General features: G+C 41.0%; 1 long non-coding RNA gene across 2 annotated transcripts; it reads left to right on the forward strand.

Annotated features, from left to right (window-relative positions):
- The first annotated feature begins 8,894 nt into the window (after positions 1-8,894).
- Positions 8,895-9,378, forward strand: LOC123988254. Of its 2 annotated transcripts, none has more exons than XR_006829804.1 (3): positions 8,895-8,931; positions 9,034-9,274; positions 9,340-9,378. It is a non-coding gene; the product is annotated as an uncharacterized LOC123988254 (long non-coding RNA). The 2 variants fall into 2 exon arrangements; XR_006829805.1 differs by having other exon boundaries at positions 8,916-8,931; positions 9,037-9,274.
- The last annotated feature ends 11,708 nt before the right edge of the window (positions 9,379-21,086 follow it).

The following is a 21,086-nucleotide window of genomic DNA, read 5'->3' on the forward strand; positions in this document are numbered from 1 at the left end:
TTTCCATCATTCCTGAACAATTCCAAATACTTAAAACAATGTCTAAAAGAAAAAGTTGGGTGTGGCAATATGCAAACTGTGATGGCGATAAAGCTATTTGTACCATATGTGATGAACGAAACAGTAATGTACACATAACAATGTACACATGAATGCACACATAACAGTCAGAGCAATAGTGCAGAAGATGAAATAACGCAAAATGAAGAATATAATGAAGAATCTGCCTCCCTCTTTTGTTCGGGGACAGAAAAAGAGAAAGAAGATGCAGGCAATTCGCAATGTCCAAGAAAATGTAGATGGCATTCACAACCATACTCCTTAAACACTTTGACCAATCGCTCATGTGATGGTAAAAGAACAGAAGAACTGCACGAAGCCTTAGCCAAGTTAATAGTGATGAATCAGTTACCCCTTTCATGTTGCTCAAGCATTGGTTATGAAAACTGTAAGAGTGTAGTTAAGCCAAGCTATAAATCTTGTCAAGAAGGAGTGATGAAAAAAGACTAGCAATTTTACAAATTACGGTTAAAGAGATAATAAAGGAAAATCTTAGTGCTGTTAAGAGCGTTGTTTGTTCGACAGACTGTTGGTCTTCATTATCACAAGAATCGCACATTACAATAAATGTACACATTATTAATCCTTTCGCTACTAACGGTGACTATAGTCACCGAACACCTGACAATCGCTATGCACTGGCGGTGACTATAGTCACCCAACGCCTGACACTCGTTATGCACTAACGGTGACTATAGTCATCCGTGAATATTCGCATTCACAGAGTATATCTGTTATTTCTATGGTGACCAATCGCAAGCGTTTTGCACTTATTTTACGCTACGAGATTTCAGATTGGCAATATGAACAGCAGTATAAATAAAGCGTTAATAATTTACCTCACGTCATTAGACGTTAAAAGATACGTTTTCTCGGCAGTCAAAGTGTATCTTCGTTGGGATTGACCCGTACCGAGGCAGCGCTTCTACGAGCTGATCCGCCGCACAGTGGGACAAAACGGCTTTCGGCGATCAAAATTCGATTTTCGTGAATTCGAAAATTGAAAAACTAATTACATACATCGATAGAGAATAAACTGTAGTTTAACGTAGTGTAATCCGTTTTTTCATATTTGTTTCCGTTTTGCCGTGGTTCGTACTCAAAGTCAGTAGAAATTCGTCAAAACGAAACGCTGATAATATTACCCGTAACTTCAATGTACGATTCTAATGAATTTTACTCGGAAAGATACAATTCAAATGAATGATAAAGTTTACTAGGATAGTATAGATTCTATTCAGTGCATAAAGTAAGTTAAAATGTCAACAACTTTTTAAATAATAGGATCTGATTGAAACGAAGTACATTTAACTAAAATCTCAACTTTGAATTTGATTTTAAAAAAATGCTACAACTTGCCACATGTTTAATTATTACTACAGGAAAGAGTGAACCTTCCTCTATCAGAATCTGGAAAAATCGGGTGCACTTTTTTGCACTTTCTCAAGAAAATGGCGATTGAATGATATTACACCCATCTTGGCCGCTGCGCGCGAGGATGGAAAAGCAGTAACAGATACGATTATTAACCAGTTAACTGCCTTATTAACTATTAGGGCCACAAAGATGCCGTTCGGGGCCTTGCAGACAGCCCCAGCGGTGACATGTGCCAACTCCTCCTCCTCGTGGTGTGGCCCGGGCACCGGATTACCGGTGGCAAACGGGGCTCTGGCTATGGACGTGAAGCGCCTGGTGGGATGAGCTGAGACCACGCAGGTAAGCTTGATAAAGTAGACGCGTCCTAGAGCAAAACTCCTTGCACGCCGACGAAGAGTTCGGTGTTTGGGTCTTCACCCCGTGCGATGATTGGTTCGCCATGAGCGGGATTGCTCCGGCCCGTCTCCCCTTGGTAAGGAGGTGACGTTGGGTGGTAGGTAAACCAAGCGCTATGCGCCCTTTAACACCGCCGGTATAAGCAAAAAACTTCGGAACGGCAGAGCGGGTTCCCAACCCCACAAGGCTCTATATTGATAATCACCTTATTAACTGTTATTATTAATCATTGCATCGTGTATATTCGTCATCCAAAACTTTATTTCGGTTTAATAAAAGTGTTCAATAAAACAACTATTTATAAATAATAGGATCTGATTGAAACGAAGTACCTATATTTAACTAAAATCTCAACTTTGAGCTTGATTTAAAAAAAATGCCACAACTTGCCACATGTTTAATTATTACTGCAGGAAAGAGTGAACCTTCCTCTATCAGAATCTGAAAAAATCGGGTGCACTTTTTTGCACAATTGTCAAAACTGTTTTCTTGAATGATTTGGTATAGATCATAAGAAATATAAATAAATATATGATACCACATGTCTTGTCATTTTTTAATTATTTTAATTATATATCCATTTCTCTTACGGTTATTAACAGTTTTAAGTCAAATTTTTGTTAAATACCATAAAATATGTCTAACAAGTGAAGGATATTGAACGCGCTACAATTTATACGTGAATATTTTGACACCCTGTATTTCAATATGATTTATATTGATACAACTTAAATATCATAATGTAGGCAAAAACTTCCCAAAATTTCACTAAAATATTTCCAATAGAACCGAAGTTACAGAATTTTGATCGCCAAAAGCCGTTTTGTCCCACCTTGTGCCGTAGCGAAAGGGTTAATTCTGAATGGTGTCCAAAATCATATACATTGACCACGCATGAAATAGGAGACATACATCCAAAAATATTGCTGATGAATTAATAAATACTTTAAATGAATGGAGAATAATTGAAAAAGTCTTTGCTATTGTTACAGACAACGCAAAAAATATGGTAACTGCAGTTTCTTTAATATCCGAAACCAATGAAATAAATAGTGTAACATGTGCAGCTCATACGCTTCAACTCGCTGTTAATAAAGTACTGAAAGAAGAAAATATACAAAATCTTATTCGACACTGCAGTAAAGTTGTTGGCCACTTCAAGCAATCGAATGTTGCGTAAAAAGCTCTTAAAGAAAAACAGGAGCAACTTCAAATGCAAAAGTCAACTTTATTGCAATGTTGTTCGACGCGATGGAATTCGACTTTTTTTATGCTAGAAAGATTATACATAAACCGATGTTCTATTTCAAATACGATAGAAGATCGATCTATCATTAGTACACACATAGCAAAAAGTTTAGAAATTAATGAAAGTCAGTGGGAGAGGATAGAATCTTTAGTTAATGTTTTGAAACTATTGCAAGTTGTAAATACTCTCCAATTTCAATGGTGAGACCATTAATTAAGAGACTAATTGAAAAATATTTAATACTGCAAAATGATAGTGATGAAGTAATTAATAAATTGAAGCTGTTGAAATATAAATCATATCATACTATTATATAAAGAGACAGCGTTTGTTTGTATGTACAGAAAAATTTCAAAAACTACTTATCCGATTGATACCAAATTTTAACAGTGGCTTCCTTGCCTTCTCTGGAATGACATAGGCTATATTATTTTGATAAAAATGATATTACATCCGCGTAAAAGTACGTAAGAATATGTTGAGCGCTCAGTACTTTGAGCCTATGCCCGCTACTCCCTAACTACCGCTCCCAACTGTTAGGTGACTGCACGTTCGTGGCCAAACAAAAGAGAACTCGCAAAGTTTGCATGATATCCCTACTCCTTACTAATATATAAAAGTGAAAATGCTGATCGTTTGTTCCTCTTTCACGTTTAAACGACTAAACGGATTTTAATGAAATCTATATATAAATAAATGAATGTTTCTTTGTTTGTCCCGTATGCGTTCCTACACCATTCATCCAATTGCGATGAAACTTTGGTGAGTTGTTGTGCGAATGCCCGCGAAGGTTTCTGGGCGTGTAGAGTAAATCCTGGATATATGCAAGAGAAACTGGGACCCAAACATTGCATATATCCAGTCGAGGTGTCGAATCTCGGGTTACACGTGACGCTAGCAAATGCGTGAACGTAGAAAGGGACATACAGTGGTGGAGAGGGAGAGGTCCAATGATCAAAGGAAAGAGCCGAAATGTATCGGTGTAACTAATACCAATTCAATTATAAAACTTTCTTATTTTTTATTTTTTTTAAATGAAACTTTTACTAGCGCATTGGTGAGATTTTTCTGATTAAAATGATAGCAAACACGATATAGTTTGAATTATAATTACTTGCTAAAATTGATAGAAGTTGGCGAAAAGCCAGAGAGGTTAAATCAAAACATTGCATATACATACTGAAGGTGTCGAAGTTTGACCGGACAAGAAGGACAAATGTTCTGACTGATTTATCAACGACCAGCCCAAACCCTTGATCCTAGAAACGTGAAATTCGAGTAGTGTATTCCTCTCATGACGTAAGCACCCACTAAGAAAGGATTTTTAGAAATTGGACCCTTAAGAGTGTATTGTTTTGAGTTAAAATCAATTTACATGGATTACACAAACCGGACTTAGTTTTTGCTTACTAGGGTCACCCATACAAATGATTAAGAACATAATTCAGGATTTCGTTTTAATCAACCTCTAAAGGCGCAAATATAGATTCAGGGGTGAAGGTAATTATTTAGATTACGGACCGCACCTCCGATTTCGATGATTTTTAAATATAGTGTAGAAATCAACATTTTGAACATCTTTTTGCTGTACATACAACCGCCGCTCGGCCTTAGTTTTCGAGATATTTTCGAAAAACTGTTGAAACTATCACATTGAATTCTGCCTATCCGTGTGCGATCGTGATAACGTACGCGTTATGTAGTATGGGGTCGCCGCTTTTCTACTGTTTCTGCAGGCAGCAATACTTTTCTGAAATACTAGAGATTAATCACCAAAAAATAATACAACAATTATTACTTCAAATTCTCGAAGTTTTTATTTATTAGAGCGGGCGAAGCCGCGACGGGGATGCTAGTTTAAATCATAAAGAGACATCTTGCAAGTATTACGAAAAGTAGTGCAAAAAGAAGGAAAGAATAACGGTCCGTTATGTACGCCATACGTCTAGACGATTAGAAGCGCTCGAACGATGAAGATCGCAATATTCTTTGTGATATATAAAGTTTTTATATTAAAGCAAACAGTATCCAGTTTAACCATAACAAACTTCTGTGTTCTTTATACCTCACTCATTTTAACATGGTAGCAGAAGTCCGTGGTTATTCAATGAAAAGAAAATTAGTGAAAGACTTGAGCTTTAAGGTTATGGCAACACGTGGCCGTAAACTAAAATTTGGAAAAGTATAAAGGAAGAATTAGAAGTGTTGGAGGAGGTAATATTGTTAACAAATTGATGTGTGAATCTGCGCAAAATTTACAAGTAATAAAAAGTGAAAAGTGTGAAAGTAAAATGGCTGACGATGAGAAAATATGTATACCAGTTTTCGATGGAAATGATTACAGTATGTGGACGAAAAGATTGCTGATATTCCTGAAACTGAAAAAATGTGACGAAGTGATAGAGAGAGAAAGAAGAGCGAATGATAACGAGATAGATTGGATCCAGAAAGATTTGAAGGCAGTAAACTATATCTACAGCGTACTTTCAAACCGACAAATGGAATTTATTGACGATGAAGAAACTTCGTATAACATTTTTAAAAAATTGGATGCGATGTACCTGAAACAATCCACAGCCTTGCAAATCTGTATCAGGAATAAGCTAGAGAAGATCAAATTGAAGGATTATACAGAATCAAGTGAATTTTTTAATGATTTCGAAAAATTGACAATAGAATTGAAGAATGCCGGTGCACGAGTCACCGAAAAGGAAAAGCTGAATTATTTTTAAGAACGCTACTAAATTCCCTGACAAGGAATCATACGGAACTGTCCGTCTCCGATTTCAATGAAACTCGGTGGATATACATATTAAGCAGGTGAAAAGAAGAGGCACGTATTTTTTATAGTGGCCCAATCGCAAGTTTAAGGGATAAAACCACCTCTTGAAGTTTCAGCAGAAAAATGGTATCTCGAAAACTGTCACCGATATAAGAAAACTTCTTAAGGAAAAGTTTCATGGTTTCTTGAGGTAAACAGTGCTTTGTTTATAACAAAAATATTTATTGTTACATTATTTTAAGAGATACAAAAATTTATATTATGACAAAAAAGAACCGAGATTTTTTTCTGTATCCATTGGTATATAATATGATAAATTTGCCTCCTACAGTTTTGTAAATTTTCATATAATACGCAGACCGCCCGAATCCGCCGGGATACGTTCGCACGAGATATATGTACATGTATAGGCATACGGGCGGCTATTTCTGTGAGATACGCATTTATTAATTATAGCAAGATTATCTAAAATTTACAACAGTAATCTTAATTACATCAGTATGTGTTGCGCGCAGAGAATAAATTTTTCTTCTGGGCAAAATACCGGTAATTTGCGTAAGGAAAGAAGGAGTTTAATAATGTTAATAGACACTTTTAACGTACGTAATATAATTTAATCAACAAAAGGGTAGTGTTGAGTCACTTCACACTTTAAGACCTTTAATTAGTAAAGGCAAACGGTTTTATATAAAATGTACTTTCAGTCGAAATACAAGGCGAATTAGTCGCGTGATCAAAATACTTTGGAATACCTGTTTGCTCTGGTGAATAGCGAAACAGAATAGGACGATCGTCGCCGCGTCGCGGTTTTTATAATCGTGAGCGCGCTGACAACGCCGAAGGTTTTTCGGCGTTTGGCATAACTTTGCCTAATTTAAATTGGCGCGCGCTTAATCCCGAACAGTATGCATTGCAGGATGGTATTATTAGGAAGTAACTTGTTGCTTGGAAATTAATATACGTTAATAACAAAATTGATGTAAAAATTAAAGAAATCGTAGACGTTAAATTCGAGAAGGCTATCAGTTTCTTTACTTTCATGTATGTATATGATCGCTATCGGACAAGGATGATTTCGTCAAATTTAACAATTGATATCGTTTCATTACGAATGAAGATTAAATATGCTTGGCGTGTGTACTATTCGTTAGTGCATTATTTATCCCAATCATGATATAAAAAATACAATATTAATAGTATGAAGACTGTGAATTTACGGAACATAAGTTTCACAGAAATGGTATTCCGTAAAAAAATGTTGAAAGCAAAATGATTTTTTACACCACGCACAAGTAATAATAGCAGGATTTCCACAAATGTCACATGTTGGTGCTGAATTTGCACCGAAACAAAAGTCTACACGATTATCGAAATGAGGGGGCCTGTTTTCTATATAGCCACTCTTGAGCTTAACCCTTTCGGTACGAGCGCTCTTTCCGCCGCGACTCTTCCGCTGTACGAGGTGCCCCGCCAAAAACGCGCACATAGCAGATACCGGATATATACGGCGCTCGTCCACACAGGTCATCAGATGGACGCCGGATATATCCGGCGCTCGTCCACATAGGTCATCAGATGGACGCCGGATATATCCGGCACCCGTACCGAAAGGGTTAATACTATTGTTTCTTAAATGAAGATTAACATTGTAACCGAAAAGTATAACTATGTCCGAGAAGCGTTTAACAAAGTTTTTACAAATTCGAAATCCATAAATATCTAGCGGTTGAATTCTTCCCGTTATGCCTTTCGGTATGATAAGGTGGTTTAATTCTTTATCTTGTGGCGTAGCCTCCGAAACTTATTTAGAACACTGACCTCTCCAAGAGTCTAATAATGAAACAGTTGACAATCCAACGTTAGGAAAAAATACATCATTCAACCAAGTTTTCAGGTGGGCTGATGTTAGTTTCCCAGACGTGGAAGCCAGTATAAAAACATTTTTCGGTCTAAACATAGTTTCTTGAACTCTTGGACCAAATTCTTCGCCGACTTCCTTAAGTACAATTAAAAGAGGAACCAGCCGCGGATATTGTAGGTTGAATCGTATAGTTGTGAGTTGTCGATGACATAGACTGAACTACACTTTGTGGGGATTTTTCAATCAATGATTTTGTACACCTTATGACTTGCTTAAGATTTATTAATATTATATTATTGTATTTTATATATCGCACATGGAACTCTAATATAACGCACATGGATCTTGTACTCTTACAATGCTTACCCACATAAGAAAGAAAATGAACAGGCACATCATCATTCACACTCATTATCCCTAGCATTAATTCTCATCAATAGAGCCAACCTCACACACTTTCCCCTTTTTTGACCCTCGGTGAGCCAACGTTCTACCAGAGTGATGTTCGAGATTGAATCCACTCTGATCGGAATTAAATACATTTTCGGGTCCGTTTGCTGTTAGGTACGACTTCACTTCATTGATGAAAACTTCACAGTGTGCAATTTCCCCTTTTTGCGAATGAATTCCATGTTTTGTAACAAATTTGGTAACTTTACGGGATACAATTCCGTGCATTCTTTTAAACTTCCATACCCAATGGGAAGAGGCGGCAAATCCCTTAACACGTTAAGCGCCACGCCGAATTCTTGTGCCGTTTCGTTCAGGCCACAGTTAGCCGTTAGGAGGGCCCTGCCGGGCCGCTCGCCGATAGGCGAGCCAGAGTCAGGCCCTCCAAGCTCCACTCTTGTGAACTTGATGCAAATTTTAACTCGCTTTGTATCACTGATTTTAACATACACAACTAAAGATATCGTGACGTCATGTTCCCGCGAAATTTGTCGCCGCGTTTTTCAATTGTTTCAAAATTTAAAGAGACTGAAGAAATATGGCGCACAGTGGGTGACAGTGGTGACAGAATTTCCAGGTTAGTGAATTCCATTATTATAATTATTACTATTATTATTGTCATTACTATTGCTATTATCATTATGACTATTATTATTATTTAAAAAGATGTTTTTTTTTAATTTTTTCTACGTTTTTAGGTTTTTCAATAACTTCTGCTGATGAGATGCAGCAACAGGAGGAGAAGATAGAAATTAAGTAAGTACAGAATTTTTTTAAATTGTTACTGAAAGCATTAACTGTTTACATTGCTGTTTTAATAATATATTTAATTTTAATTATTAAAATGTATCTTAAAAGAAGGAGAAAGAAAATATGCAGCATCAGAGGGTGTATTAACGAAAACAGCAGGATGTTCTTCTTCCCCCAAGAGAGAAAGGATAAGAAGAGGATGGCACAGTAGGTGGAAGTATGTGACAACCCAAAGTCTGTGCTTCCACCTGAAAACTGAAATTCCAGGTGGTCTGTAGCAGCTACTTTAAAGAAAAATACTTCATGAGGAAAAGATTAACATCAGCAGTTCCAACACTGAACTTATTTGGTAATAACTCTTATATACTTTTTATAGCATATGTAAATAATTGTTAATGAAATCTATTATTACAGAGGCTGTAATAAATATTGCATATCAGAGGCTGCCTCTATTAAAATAGAGAAGAAATGAAATGAAGAAGAAGATTGTAAGTATTCAGTTTACATATACAATATATAAAACCATTAACATAGTATTAATATATTAAGTATAATCTGTGAGCAGAGTGTGTGTTTTATTGTATGTATGATTGTGATTAATTGTATATTATTATTGATATATATATATTCATTATATTTTTGTAAAAATTTAATATATTTTCTTTATTATACATATGTTACGTCCCTAGTTATAACCCATTTTCGTCTTTCGCCATTCCAAAGAGGTCTTGCTCTGGAATCCGCAAACCATCAGCGTTTTCTCGCTTAGCGACGACCGCGATACGAAATCAGGGAACTTGCGGAATGCGATGGCGAAAACCCTTTGCTTGCAGGTTTTCGCAAGCAAAGAGCGTGACCTACTCCCCTTTTGGGAGTATAAGTTATCGGTGCAACGCAAGTACGCCAGTTCCGTGATAGCGTAAAGCAAGGACCGAAGTTCTGTCCGTTCGCGACCCGCAGTAGATCCGTGTTCAAGGCTACTCGAAACCAGGAAGATCATCAACGACGTGCTCGGCCGACGGTTCAACACGAGTGTATCGCCGCAATCTGAGATAGCAGATTCATAATTGGACCAAGTCCAGGAGTGCACCCGTGTGCTGTGCAGGACCACCACCAACCGCTTGTATCTCCAAGGTCGAGTCGTAGCCACGCGCCGCGAGTCTAGTGTAACGTCCGAACCGCGAACATAGCGTAAAACGAGACCTCTCGAGTGAATGAACTGTGAGTGAATACAAGAACGAACGAGTGACGTACAACACCTGAAGTCACCGAAGGGTATGTAACGACAAACGAGAATATATATATTATTGAAAACCCAAACACGTATCGACAATTACTAAACGCCCTATCCTGCATCCTTTATTATCCGCAAGGAAGGTCAAGGTACGCTTTAGCGTTTAAATCGGCAGAACCCAAAGATCAGAGTAACAGAGTAAGAACCACCCGTCAGGTGGGACGTAACAATTTGGTGTCAGAAGTGGGATATTTCGTTAACCACACGGATTCACGTACTATTAAAACTCATTAATTTCCGTTGCTTAACGCGCCGTAACTTGATCAAACCCTTGTCCACTCACAACGCTCACTATGCCTCTCGTTCACGACACGATTCCCCCTCGCAACTCACCACTGCCTCCGACAGCCTCGCCGTCCATAAGAGACACGAGGAGCCTCGGTCAATCCGGGACATCGCATATTGAATCATGGTTTATCACCGAAAGGGAGGAGAGAAAGGTGGATCGGATTTTAGAAAAAATCCCTGATTTCGACCCTGACAAGGTTTCGTTCGAAGACTTTTTAAACGTGATACACAAAGTAAAATCACGAGTCCCCCCCGGCCAGGAGGCCACTTTTCTCGAAGGTCTAATGGATAAATTGGTCCAGCACGTTAAATTTTACGTAGAACAACAAGAATGTAATAGCGTTGTAGATCTGTTAAAATTGCTCCAGAAAAGATATGCCCCTAACAAAACGTATAAGGAACTCTGCTTAGAACTCGCAAATCTCCCAATGAGAGAAAATGAAACCGTTCTGGAATATACCCACCGTTTCACCAGGCTCCTTTATAAGGCATCAGCAAGCGGTCGCGACGAAAAGGGCAAAAACTTTGACCCCGAAAAATTTGACATCTTAGCAGGGCGGGCCTACATCCGAGGCTTGCCAGCAAAATTAGCTCAGGCTGTAATGACCGCAAGAAAAACAACGCTCACCGGTATCATGGACGAGGCTCTTTTAATACATAAGAATGATGCAAAAATGAAAAAATTGGCCCCTCCGGCAAATTCTCACGTTCATCCTTTACCAGCAACCCCTCCTTCACCATGCGACTACAATCGAACCTGGTCTGAATGGCGAGAACCGTCACCGCAGGTACAACCAGAATACCCTAGCCATCCATGTGGCTCTTGCTATGCGAACACGGTCCAGCCCGCGGCCCCTCCGGCAAACACGTGCCAATCTCGGTACGCAACTCCACCATGCGGGTCCGGATGCCCACACGGCTGTGCACCATACATACCCCCGCAGCCGTCTTGTTTCTGCGGGTGCGGCCACGCTCAAAGGGCACCACCCCAAGATCCATATTGCCATAATCACCATAATTACCATAACGCACACGGAACTCAATATTCAGGTCCAACAAACTACTCAAATAATTATTCACGCGGACCTAATCGGCGCCAAGGACCACGCCGACCACTAGGAAATAGCTATCCTGAACGTGGGCGCGATCCTCCGCTGAGACTAGATGACAGACCGTCGCGAAATAGTACGCCAGAAAGGGAAAATTTAAACTTCAATCACGCCCGTTCACCCGCGGACCATCGAGCGGGCGCAGCTTTTACGCCTCGCCGCGATCACCACCAGCCCCAAGCGAGTCCCCAGGACTCTTACAGGCTCCTTCGCCGCGAATCAAGATCCGCTCAAAGGAACTAAGGAAGGGAAACGGAGAATTTATAATAGACACCGGCTCGATGTTGAACTTGATTAAGTCAAACGCGCTACGGACCGACGCGCCGATCATTAAATGCGAGAGCGTCAGCGTAAAAGGACTGCAAGGATACATCATTGCTGCCGGTATCATAAGCATCAAAATAAACGAAAGCCAAACCCTCTTCTATGTCGTCGACAACCCGGATTTCCCTGACGGAGTTATAGGATTATTAGGTAGCCCGTACCTCCTACAAGAAGAAAGCGAAATTTCTTTTCATCATAGAACCCTAGTAACGAGCAAACGGCCGATTCATCCTATCGGATTCTCGAACTCACGGGAGATAAAAGAAACGCTGACAACTTCTCAACGCAACCAGGAAGCCCCACGAGCGCTCCTCGGTGAACAGGAATGTACGAAAATTGCGTCAGCCGATTGCACCGACGATAACGACGAAGACGCGGACCGCGCCGTCGAACGGCTGACCCAGCAGAATCCGCAGGAGTCCAGTGACGAAACGCGCAACGTGACCGACATTACTGACCCACCTAGACCGCTGACACCGCTGACAGATGAACAGCTGGAATTTCAAGGCGAAGACCTAGGAGAATATGTCGCCACGCAACACTCCGACATTGAAAGAATCCATAAAATTAACAAAGCGTTAAAATTAGATCACTTAGAAGACAAACCGCGACGCATGGTTGAAAGTATCGTAACACGTTACGCGGATAGATTTTTTATTACCGGCGATCCCCTGGGAGATACGAAAACAATCGTTCACAACATCCCTGTGGACGACAAAACTCCGGTATTCACGCGACAGTATCCCTTCAGCGTTGACCAGGAGAAAGAAATATCGAAGCAAATTCAAAATTTAGAGGATTTGGGAGTAATAGTTCCCTCGAACTCACCATACAATTCGCCCCTCTGGCTAGTTCCGAAAAAACCAGATTCGAAAGGAAATGTGCGCTGGAGTTTGGTCGTAGACTTCCGTAAATTAAACGCGAAAACAATCGACGACCGTTTCCCGATTCCCCGCATTTCAGATATTTTCGACCGGTTAGGAGGTGCGAAATATTTCGCTGTGTTTGACTTGGCAAACGGATTTCATCAAATACGCATGGCCCCGGAGGATCAGGAGAAAACGGCATTCTCAACTCCGGATGGACATTACGAATACGCGCGCATGCCGTTCGGTTTGAAAAATGCACCTGCCACTTTTCAAAGGCTCATGCAACTCGTTTTAAAGGGATTAATTGGGAAAATCCTGTACGTATACATTGACGACATAGTAGTTTACGGACGCACCTTGGAGGAAATGGAAACACGACTCGAAACGTTATTCCAACGCCTACGCGAAAATAACCTCACATTACAACCGGATAAGGCAGAATTCCTGAAAAAGGAGGTAACCTATTTGGGCCATATCATCTCATCCGAGGGAATAAGACCAAACCCGGAGAAAATTCGAGCAGTAGAAAGTTTTCCGACTCCAACCACGCGCAAAACACTCAAACAATTTTTAGGATTGGTAAACTACTATAGGCGATTCATCCCGGATCTATCACAACAGGCCAAACCTCTGACAGAATTAACGAGTCCCAAGAAACCATTTGCATGGACCGAAGCCCACCAGAAAAGTTTTGAAGAATTACGACAGACGTTGTGCAAAGAACCTGTTTTACGCTATCCGAATTTTTATGAGCCCTTCATTATCACCACCGACGCATCAGACATCGCTGTCGGCGCTGTCCTAAGTCAGGGCAAAATAGGCGAAGATCCACCTATCGCCTACGCATCGTTAGCTCTTACGCCGGCTCAGCAAAACTATTCTACAACGGAAAAAGAATGCTTCGCGATCATTTTTGCAGTCAAACATTTCAGAACATATATCTATGGCAGAAAATTCACGTTAGTAACTGATCATCGCCCCCTACAATGGCTATTCTCGGTTAAAGACCCGGTGTCACGTCTAGCCCGATGGCGAATACTCCTAGAGGATTATAATTATGAAATCATATACAAACCGGGTCGTGTAAATGCAAACGCAGACGCCTTGTCAAGGAATCCGGTACCTTTTGCGTTACCAATAACGCCTTCGGAAGAACCCATCGCAACCCGGGTAAGCGCACGCCGTGCGGCCCAACTTAGGCCAAGTTATGAGGAACCACCATCCTTGATCCTGGATGAAACACAATCCATAGGGAATATAGAACCGGAAGAAATCGAGCCCAATGCAAACTCCACCATGAGGGATGCAACGTCACCACGGAGCAAGAGCATGAGGCATTGGCGAGTAGTACCCCAAAACCAAGAAAACGTGTATCTTGGGGGTCACCTCTCTCCACCCGGGAACCTACGCAGCCATCCACAGATCAAGGTGATTCAGAACATGAACCATCCTCGCACGAGCTCACGCAAACAGATACCGTCGAACAACCAACACGCACCTCATGGGATTTGCCATCTCCTTCAGAAATACTAGATATACCGCAGTCTACGTTTAGGACCCCCAAATTCACTCGCGAATGGAAGGAGATAGATAATATTTACGCACCAGACCCTCAGGTCACCGCCGGCCCAACAACAACGGCAACTCATTGCAAAATAGTAATTTCTAAAGCTCCTCTCACGGAGGGCCCTGGTAATATCGCGCACTTTATCCCTGCCGATAAAATTCTCACCAGCCCTATTTGCAGAACTTTAAAAGCTCTAGGAATGCTATCAGAGACAAACCTACTCAACGAAGATCTAACTGAAGGCCGCGTAATTATTACCCAAGCCGAGGAAAGGCGAATCTTTAGCATTGTAGGAGCAAGACATTTTTTTCACACAATCGAACCACATCAGTTACCCTACATATTACACGCATTAAAACTCAGCGCCAAAATAGAAGGCATAGATAACCTCCGCATTCCGGCAAGCGGAGAAACCTTGCTTCAAGTTAGCATACCAATGCTCCAACAGCATTTATATGAAGTATTTCATGACTATCCCATAACTATCACAATCTGCACGGGCGAGGTACAGACTCCACCAGAGGACCAACGCGAAGATATTATCCGTCATTACCACGAGAGCCTGATAGGAGGTCACAAGGGAGTGACCAAAACCTACCGCCGCATTCGAGACCGATTCGAATGGCCGAAAATGCATCGAAACATAGAAGATTACATACGTTCCTGCAAAAGCTGCCAGGAGCAGAAACTAGTAAGAATAAAAACTCGTGAACCAATGCTTATTACCGATACCCCAGCAAAACCATTTGACAAGATAGCATTAGACACAGTCGGACCTCTTCCATTCACGCCAAGCGGAAACCGTCATATTCTCACACTGCAATGTCAACTTTCAAAATTTTGCATGGCTATTCCATTACCAGATATTCGAGCTGAGACCGTAGCAGACGCCTTCTCGCGTTACTTTATTGCAATGTTCGGCGCGCCACGGGCAATCCTCACGGATCGCGGAACGTCGTTTATTAATCAAGTTCTTAAAGGAATAGCAAAAACTTTCAATATTGAACACGTTACCACCTCCGGTTACAGGCCTCAAACTAACGGTTCCCTTGAGCGAAGTCACCACGTACTCATCGAATACTTAAAACATTTCATTGAAAACAAGTATGACTGGGATATTTTCCTCCCATTCGCAACGTACTCATATAACACATCAACACACGAAGCAACAAACTTTTCGCCTTACGAAGTAGTTTTCGGCCAGCTAGCAAGAGACCCCTTCACTCCTATGACCCACGAAGAACTCCTGACCTATCCAGTATACATTCAAAATTTAGTACAGAAATTAGAAGAGATACGGCAAATAGCAAGGAAAAATCTTGAACAAAGCAAAGAACGTTCAAAATTACAATACGACAAGAAAAGTAATGAAGTCCAATTCTCGCCCAACGATCAAGTTTATGTATTAAAAGAGCCACGTCTTAGTAAATTCGACCCTCATTATATCGGCCCGTTCAAAATTTGCGAAATAACTGACAATAGCAACGCAATCCTCAGGGACGAACAGGGAAGAAAATTTGCAAAACATCTTAACAAATTAAAACTCGCTCATTCGAAAAACTTTGAAAACAAATCCGATAACACCTGGAAGCCTCCCCCTTTCGACCCTACCTAAAAGACAAGGTATTTATTTTAGGAAGTCCAGTAAATAATAGCAAACCACTAGATAAAACAACCAAACCACCATGGGCCCCTGGTACCTGCTGTTGGGAATCGCCTCCATCCAGTTCACGATCGCGAGCCATATGGAGGGCGACTATTCCGTTACCCGGTTAAGGTACAACCCCGGACTGTATCCAGAGAAGCTATCCCCGATCCGCACGTTTCGGACAACGTGGAGACTAGTAACAGCTCTGGATGTAGCGGAAATCCTAACCAGCCGCCCAGACACCACCTTCGCGGTAAACCGCATGAAGGTCATGTGCAGGGCCCAGAACATAACATCATGCCCCGCGGACACCCTAAGAGAAGACCTAGACAGAAAACTAGCGGAGGCAGTACGATACGAAAATTTATTAGCACACGCGCTCGGGAAAAATACGGTTAGAGTAAGACGAGCCCCTCTCGGATTCATCGGCTCGATCAGCAAAACTCTGTTCGGAACACTCGACGAAACCGACGCGGAATATTATAACCGCGAAATCGACAAAATTTATAACGACCAAAAGCAAATAACATCTTTAATTCATAACCAAACCCACGTAATTAAATCTGAATTCCGTAAAGCATATAATACGCTGAACACTCTTTCCAAATCGGCAACAAATATGAACACTAGAATCGAACACATCCTCTATAAAACTGCAGAAATTGGCAGACGCGAAGACAAACTAGAATTAGAACTAGCTATGTCCTCCTGGGGAACCAGATTGATCCGGCAAACTGACGAATATGTATTAACGCTATCCACCATGACCGACGCAATAATGTTCGCAAAATTAGGAATCCTACATCCAATGATCTTATCACCAGACCAACTAGTCACAGCATGCAAGGCCATCCAAACTTCCACACATCTGGAATTCCCGCTCTCAATGGAAGAGTTGAGATCGGAGCAACTCCAGGGCACGACAACAATGAGTGCTGTATACGCAAAAGGAAGAGTGATCATCACGATAGACTTTCCTCTCCTAGAACCAAACTCCTATGAACTTTACCACCTATATCCCTGCCCATCTTTCCAGCAACTGAATGCAAACACCTTTACTCCTTTAATGATCCAACCACAAACAGATTTTCTTGCAATAGATCAAACAACCACCACCTTCTTCTCCCCTGACAAAACATACCTCAAAACCTGTAAAAACCCTAACGGAAGACTCCTCTGCGAAATCATGTTCCCGCTCCAAAACTATGAGCAAAGTCATATCTGTGAAATTGATCTCATCTTGCGTCCAGAACACCTACAGTGGAAACAGTGCATTGTGAAAGCGGCCCCAACGAATAACATACAGATCACGAAGCTAGAAGCTCCAAATACATGGCTATTTTCGATGAAACGTAAGGAAGAAATACAAATAAAATGCAATAAAAAATCGGCTGGATACGAACAAATCCAAGGCGCAGGAATATTACAGCTACAAAGCCACTGTGAAGCAACCATTGATCACACCAGAATAATGGCATCCGGAATAAAAACCCAGCAATACGATTACACATTCAAACCAAGTTTCAGCCTAAACATATCTAACCTCATCCCGGACATAACCCCACATCATATACAAATACTAACAAAGAACCAAGAAAACCAGCCAAATTTCACACCCATCAACATAGACCCAGACAACCTTATAACCTTACAAGAAGTGGATAACCAAGCGCAGGATATAGCACAGCACCACCGTGCTCTAGCCCACACAGCTTACATCACCTACGGGTCATTGTCAGCCATAAGTATTGTCCTTATGGTAATAATATCGATTATAGGATACAGATTCTACAAAAAGCGAGCGGAGAGCAGAAGCCAACCCAAATGCCACCAGTTCACGCTAAAAGACATCGAAATGCAGAACCAACCGACCATCACTACAGCAACAGGTCCACCAGATCTGCAGATAGCAGAACTACCAGAAATACAAATACCAAACGAAACAACGAACCCTGGTTTCGAGGAAAAATCAACACTTTTCTATTAAAACTAAGGAAAGGAATCAGGAAACACAGATAAAAGGGGAAAAAGAAAGTATACGCATCATGTGGTAGAAAGGAAAGAAAACATATTTATTTCTTTGGTATACAAGCTTTCCTTTTATATGGGGGAGGTAAGTCAGGCCTGCTCCCGGAAGAGAGGCGCGAGGTCCAGCAACGAGTCCTCATCCCATTCCCACAGGTCGCGGAGGGTTCGGCGAAAATATGCCCTATACCAACGGACAGCTTCCCTGTAGGCGATATTTATGTGCCCGGGATGGACGGTATGCGTACCGTCCTCGCGCTGCAAACAAAGTATTATTGAAAACAAAAAAAAAAAAAAAAAAGAAGTAAATAAATAAATAATAAAGACGAAATAACAAGGCCACTTACCCAGGATCGAAATACATCCTTTTTAAGTAGAGATAGGTCCATGGCAAGTAGTAATAGAGTGTGTCTTGAAAAATTCGGAATAAAATTAACGATCACCATTCGACCGACCACTTTATATATACCACAAACTCCCCACCAAGTTTACCAGGAGCATAGCAACGTTCGGATTCTACGTCGACAATTTTTCAATAGCCATCGTGGAATAGCTAACTCAGCGTATTCATAGACACTTCGTTCCAAAACCAAGCCTTTTATGGTCACATAAATTTTCACTCGGCATCCTTTTCAAAATTATCGTCTGTCTAGCATGGGGGGGTGTGTCCTGTGGCCACTTCCCGCACAAATTTTTCCACTTTATACATAAGAACAACAACACAAAACCTGTACATATCTTCGACACTTTATATACATATTTCTTTTCTTTATATTTTCAACAGCTGCGCCCCATTGTATTCTCTTCGGCACCTCGCGAGAGCATTTTGTGTCTAGCGTGGGGGGTGTTACGTCCCTAGTTATAACCCATTTTCGTCTTTCGCCATTCCAAAGAGGTCTTGCTCTGGAATCCGCAAACCATCAGCGTTTTCTCGCTTAGCGACGACCGCGATACGAAATCAGGGAACTTGCGGAATGCGATGGCGAAAACCCTTTGCTTGCAGGTTTTCGCAAGCAAAGAGCGTGACCTACTCCCCTTTTGGGAGTATAAGTTATCGGTGCAACGCAAGTATGCCAGTTCCGTGATAGCGTAAAGCAAGGACCGAAGTTCTGTCCGTTCGCGACCCGCAGTAGATCCGTGTTCAAGGCTACTCGAAACCAGGAAGATCATCAACGACGTGCTCGGCCGACGGTTCAACACGAGTGTATCGCCGCAATCTGAGATAGCAGATTCATAATTGGACCAAGTCCAGGAGTGCACCCGTGTGCTGTGCAGGACCACCACCAACCGCTTGTATCTCCAAGGTCGAGTCGTAGCCACGCGCCGCGAGTCTAGTGTAACGTCCGAACCGCGAACATAGCGTAAAACGAGACCTCTCGAGTGAATGAACTGTGAGTGAATACAAGAACGAACGAGTGACGTACAACACCTGAAGTCACCGAAGGGTATGTAACGACAAACGAGAATATATATATTATTGAAAACCCAAACACGTATCGACAATTACTAAACGCCCTATCCTGCATCCTTTATTATCCGCAAGGAAGGTCAAGGTACGCTTTAGCGTTTAAATCGGCAGAACCCAAAGATCAGAGTAACAGAGTAAGAACCACCCGTCAGGTGGGACGTAACACATATATTGTTGTCATATTTCCCCTTTCATTATTTTTATTTTTGAAAGTTTTGAATAAGTAAGACCATGCACACGTATGTAGGGACCATATGCTTGTGTGTGTGTACCTCACCGATATCATCTATATGTGTTTGTATCGACACTAGCGCTGCCTGGATTTTCTGCGCCAAACTAATTTTAGTTACAGCATTAAATACGGGAGTTTGGAGGGCCTGGCCAGAGTATAAAGAGATGTCGGGTAACGTAACCCGGCCGGGCCTTTCCTTTGTATGTTTACCTATCCACTTGCACATATACTTTGCTTATATCCTTATTGTCCCTTCTCCTTCATAGTAGATAAAAACCCGAAAAGCGAGGCCTAATGACACCCGAACGCGTAACAAATTACATTAATGTTTTTAAGTATTATATTGTTTTCCTTAAAGCATTGACCAAACAAAAACGATGCCGCCTAAAATGAACGTTCTGTCTCACAAGTACGGAGGGACCGACACGCGCGCGATGATAACACGAACGAAAAGTCTGCCGCCGGTCCGTGCGGTTAGTAATAAATACAAGTTACTATCACCCATTCAAGCAGATTGTCATTTTTTGTTGAAGTTTTCATTTCCTTACCTTCAAGGTTATCCTATGGTCATGGTGTACTAGGTCGTTGAATTCGCCCTGATACGGGCTATAATACCATAATGTCAAAAATATACAGTGTCATTTGAAAAATTGTAGGTGACCTTGACAATTACGGAAAAAAAAATTTTGTGAATTTTTTTTTTATTGGAGTGTATAGTCAATCGAAAACTGATAAACTTTTATTCAAAATATTTTTTTGTTAGATTATCGCAAGTACCTGAAAAATCGTAAAAAGTGTTACGTGGGACACCCTGTATGTATGTTGTATATTAAATGATTCGGTACCTGAACGTGAAAAACAAGACGATCAAAAATGAAGAGACTCTCACAACCCGTAGGCTTAATAGATCGCCCGTTTTGCCTTGTTGAAAGATCAATTATAATGCCGTGCTCGACAAATTGGTACTGAACAGGCTTACCGTGAAAATGTAGAATACAATATACGATATAAATCGCTTTGAAAATTCGCTGTAGGTTCGCTGAGAATCGCTGGTAGGTCTGAAACACCAAGAGAGATGATAGGAATGTTGTAGCACTTGCACTTGTCGCGTGCGTTTGGCCGTTTGTACTGCGATTACTAAGACGTTCACAAAGGCGATCACAAAATTTGGAAAAATTGAATATTTAGACGCGGTGAATTTACTAGGAAAATTTACGCGATCAAACGATTTAAAATAGAAAGAGAAAGACAGAGGTTTAATTAGTATGAAAAGATTTTACGTGCGCGTCACTGAGTCTTTGCCGCGTATTCGCAAAATTCACCCTCGCGGCACTCTG

The sequence above is a fragment of the Osmia bicornis genome, chromosome 10, assembly GCF_907164935.1.
Source record: "Osmia bicornis bicornis chromosome 10, iOsmBic2.1, whole genome shotgun sequence".
NCBI classification, from domain to species: Eukaryota; Metazoa; Arthropoda; class Insecta; order Hymenoptera; family Megachilidae; genus Osmia; species Osmia bicornis.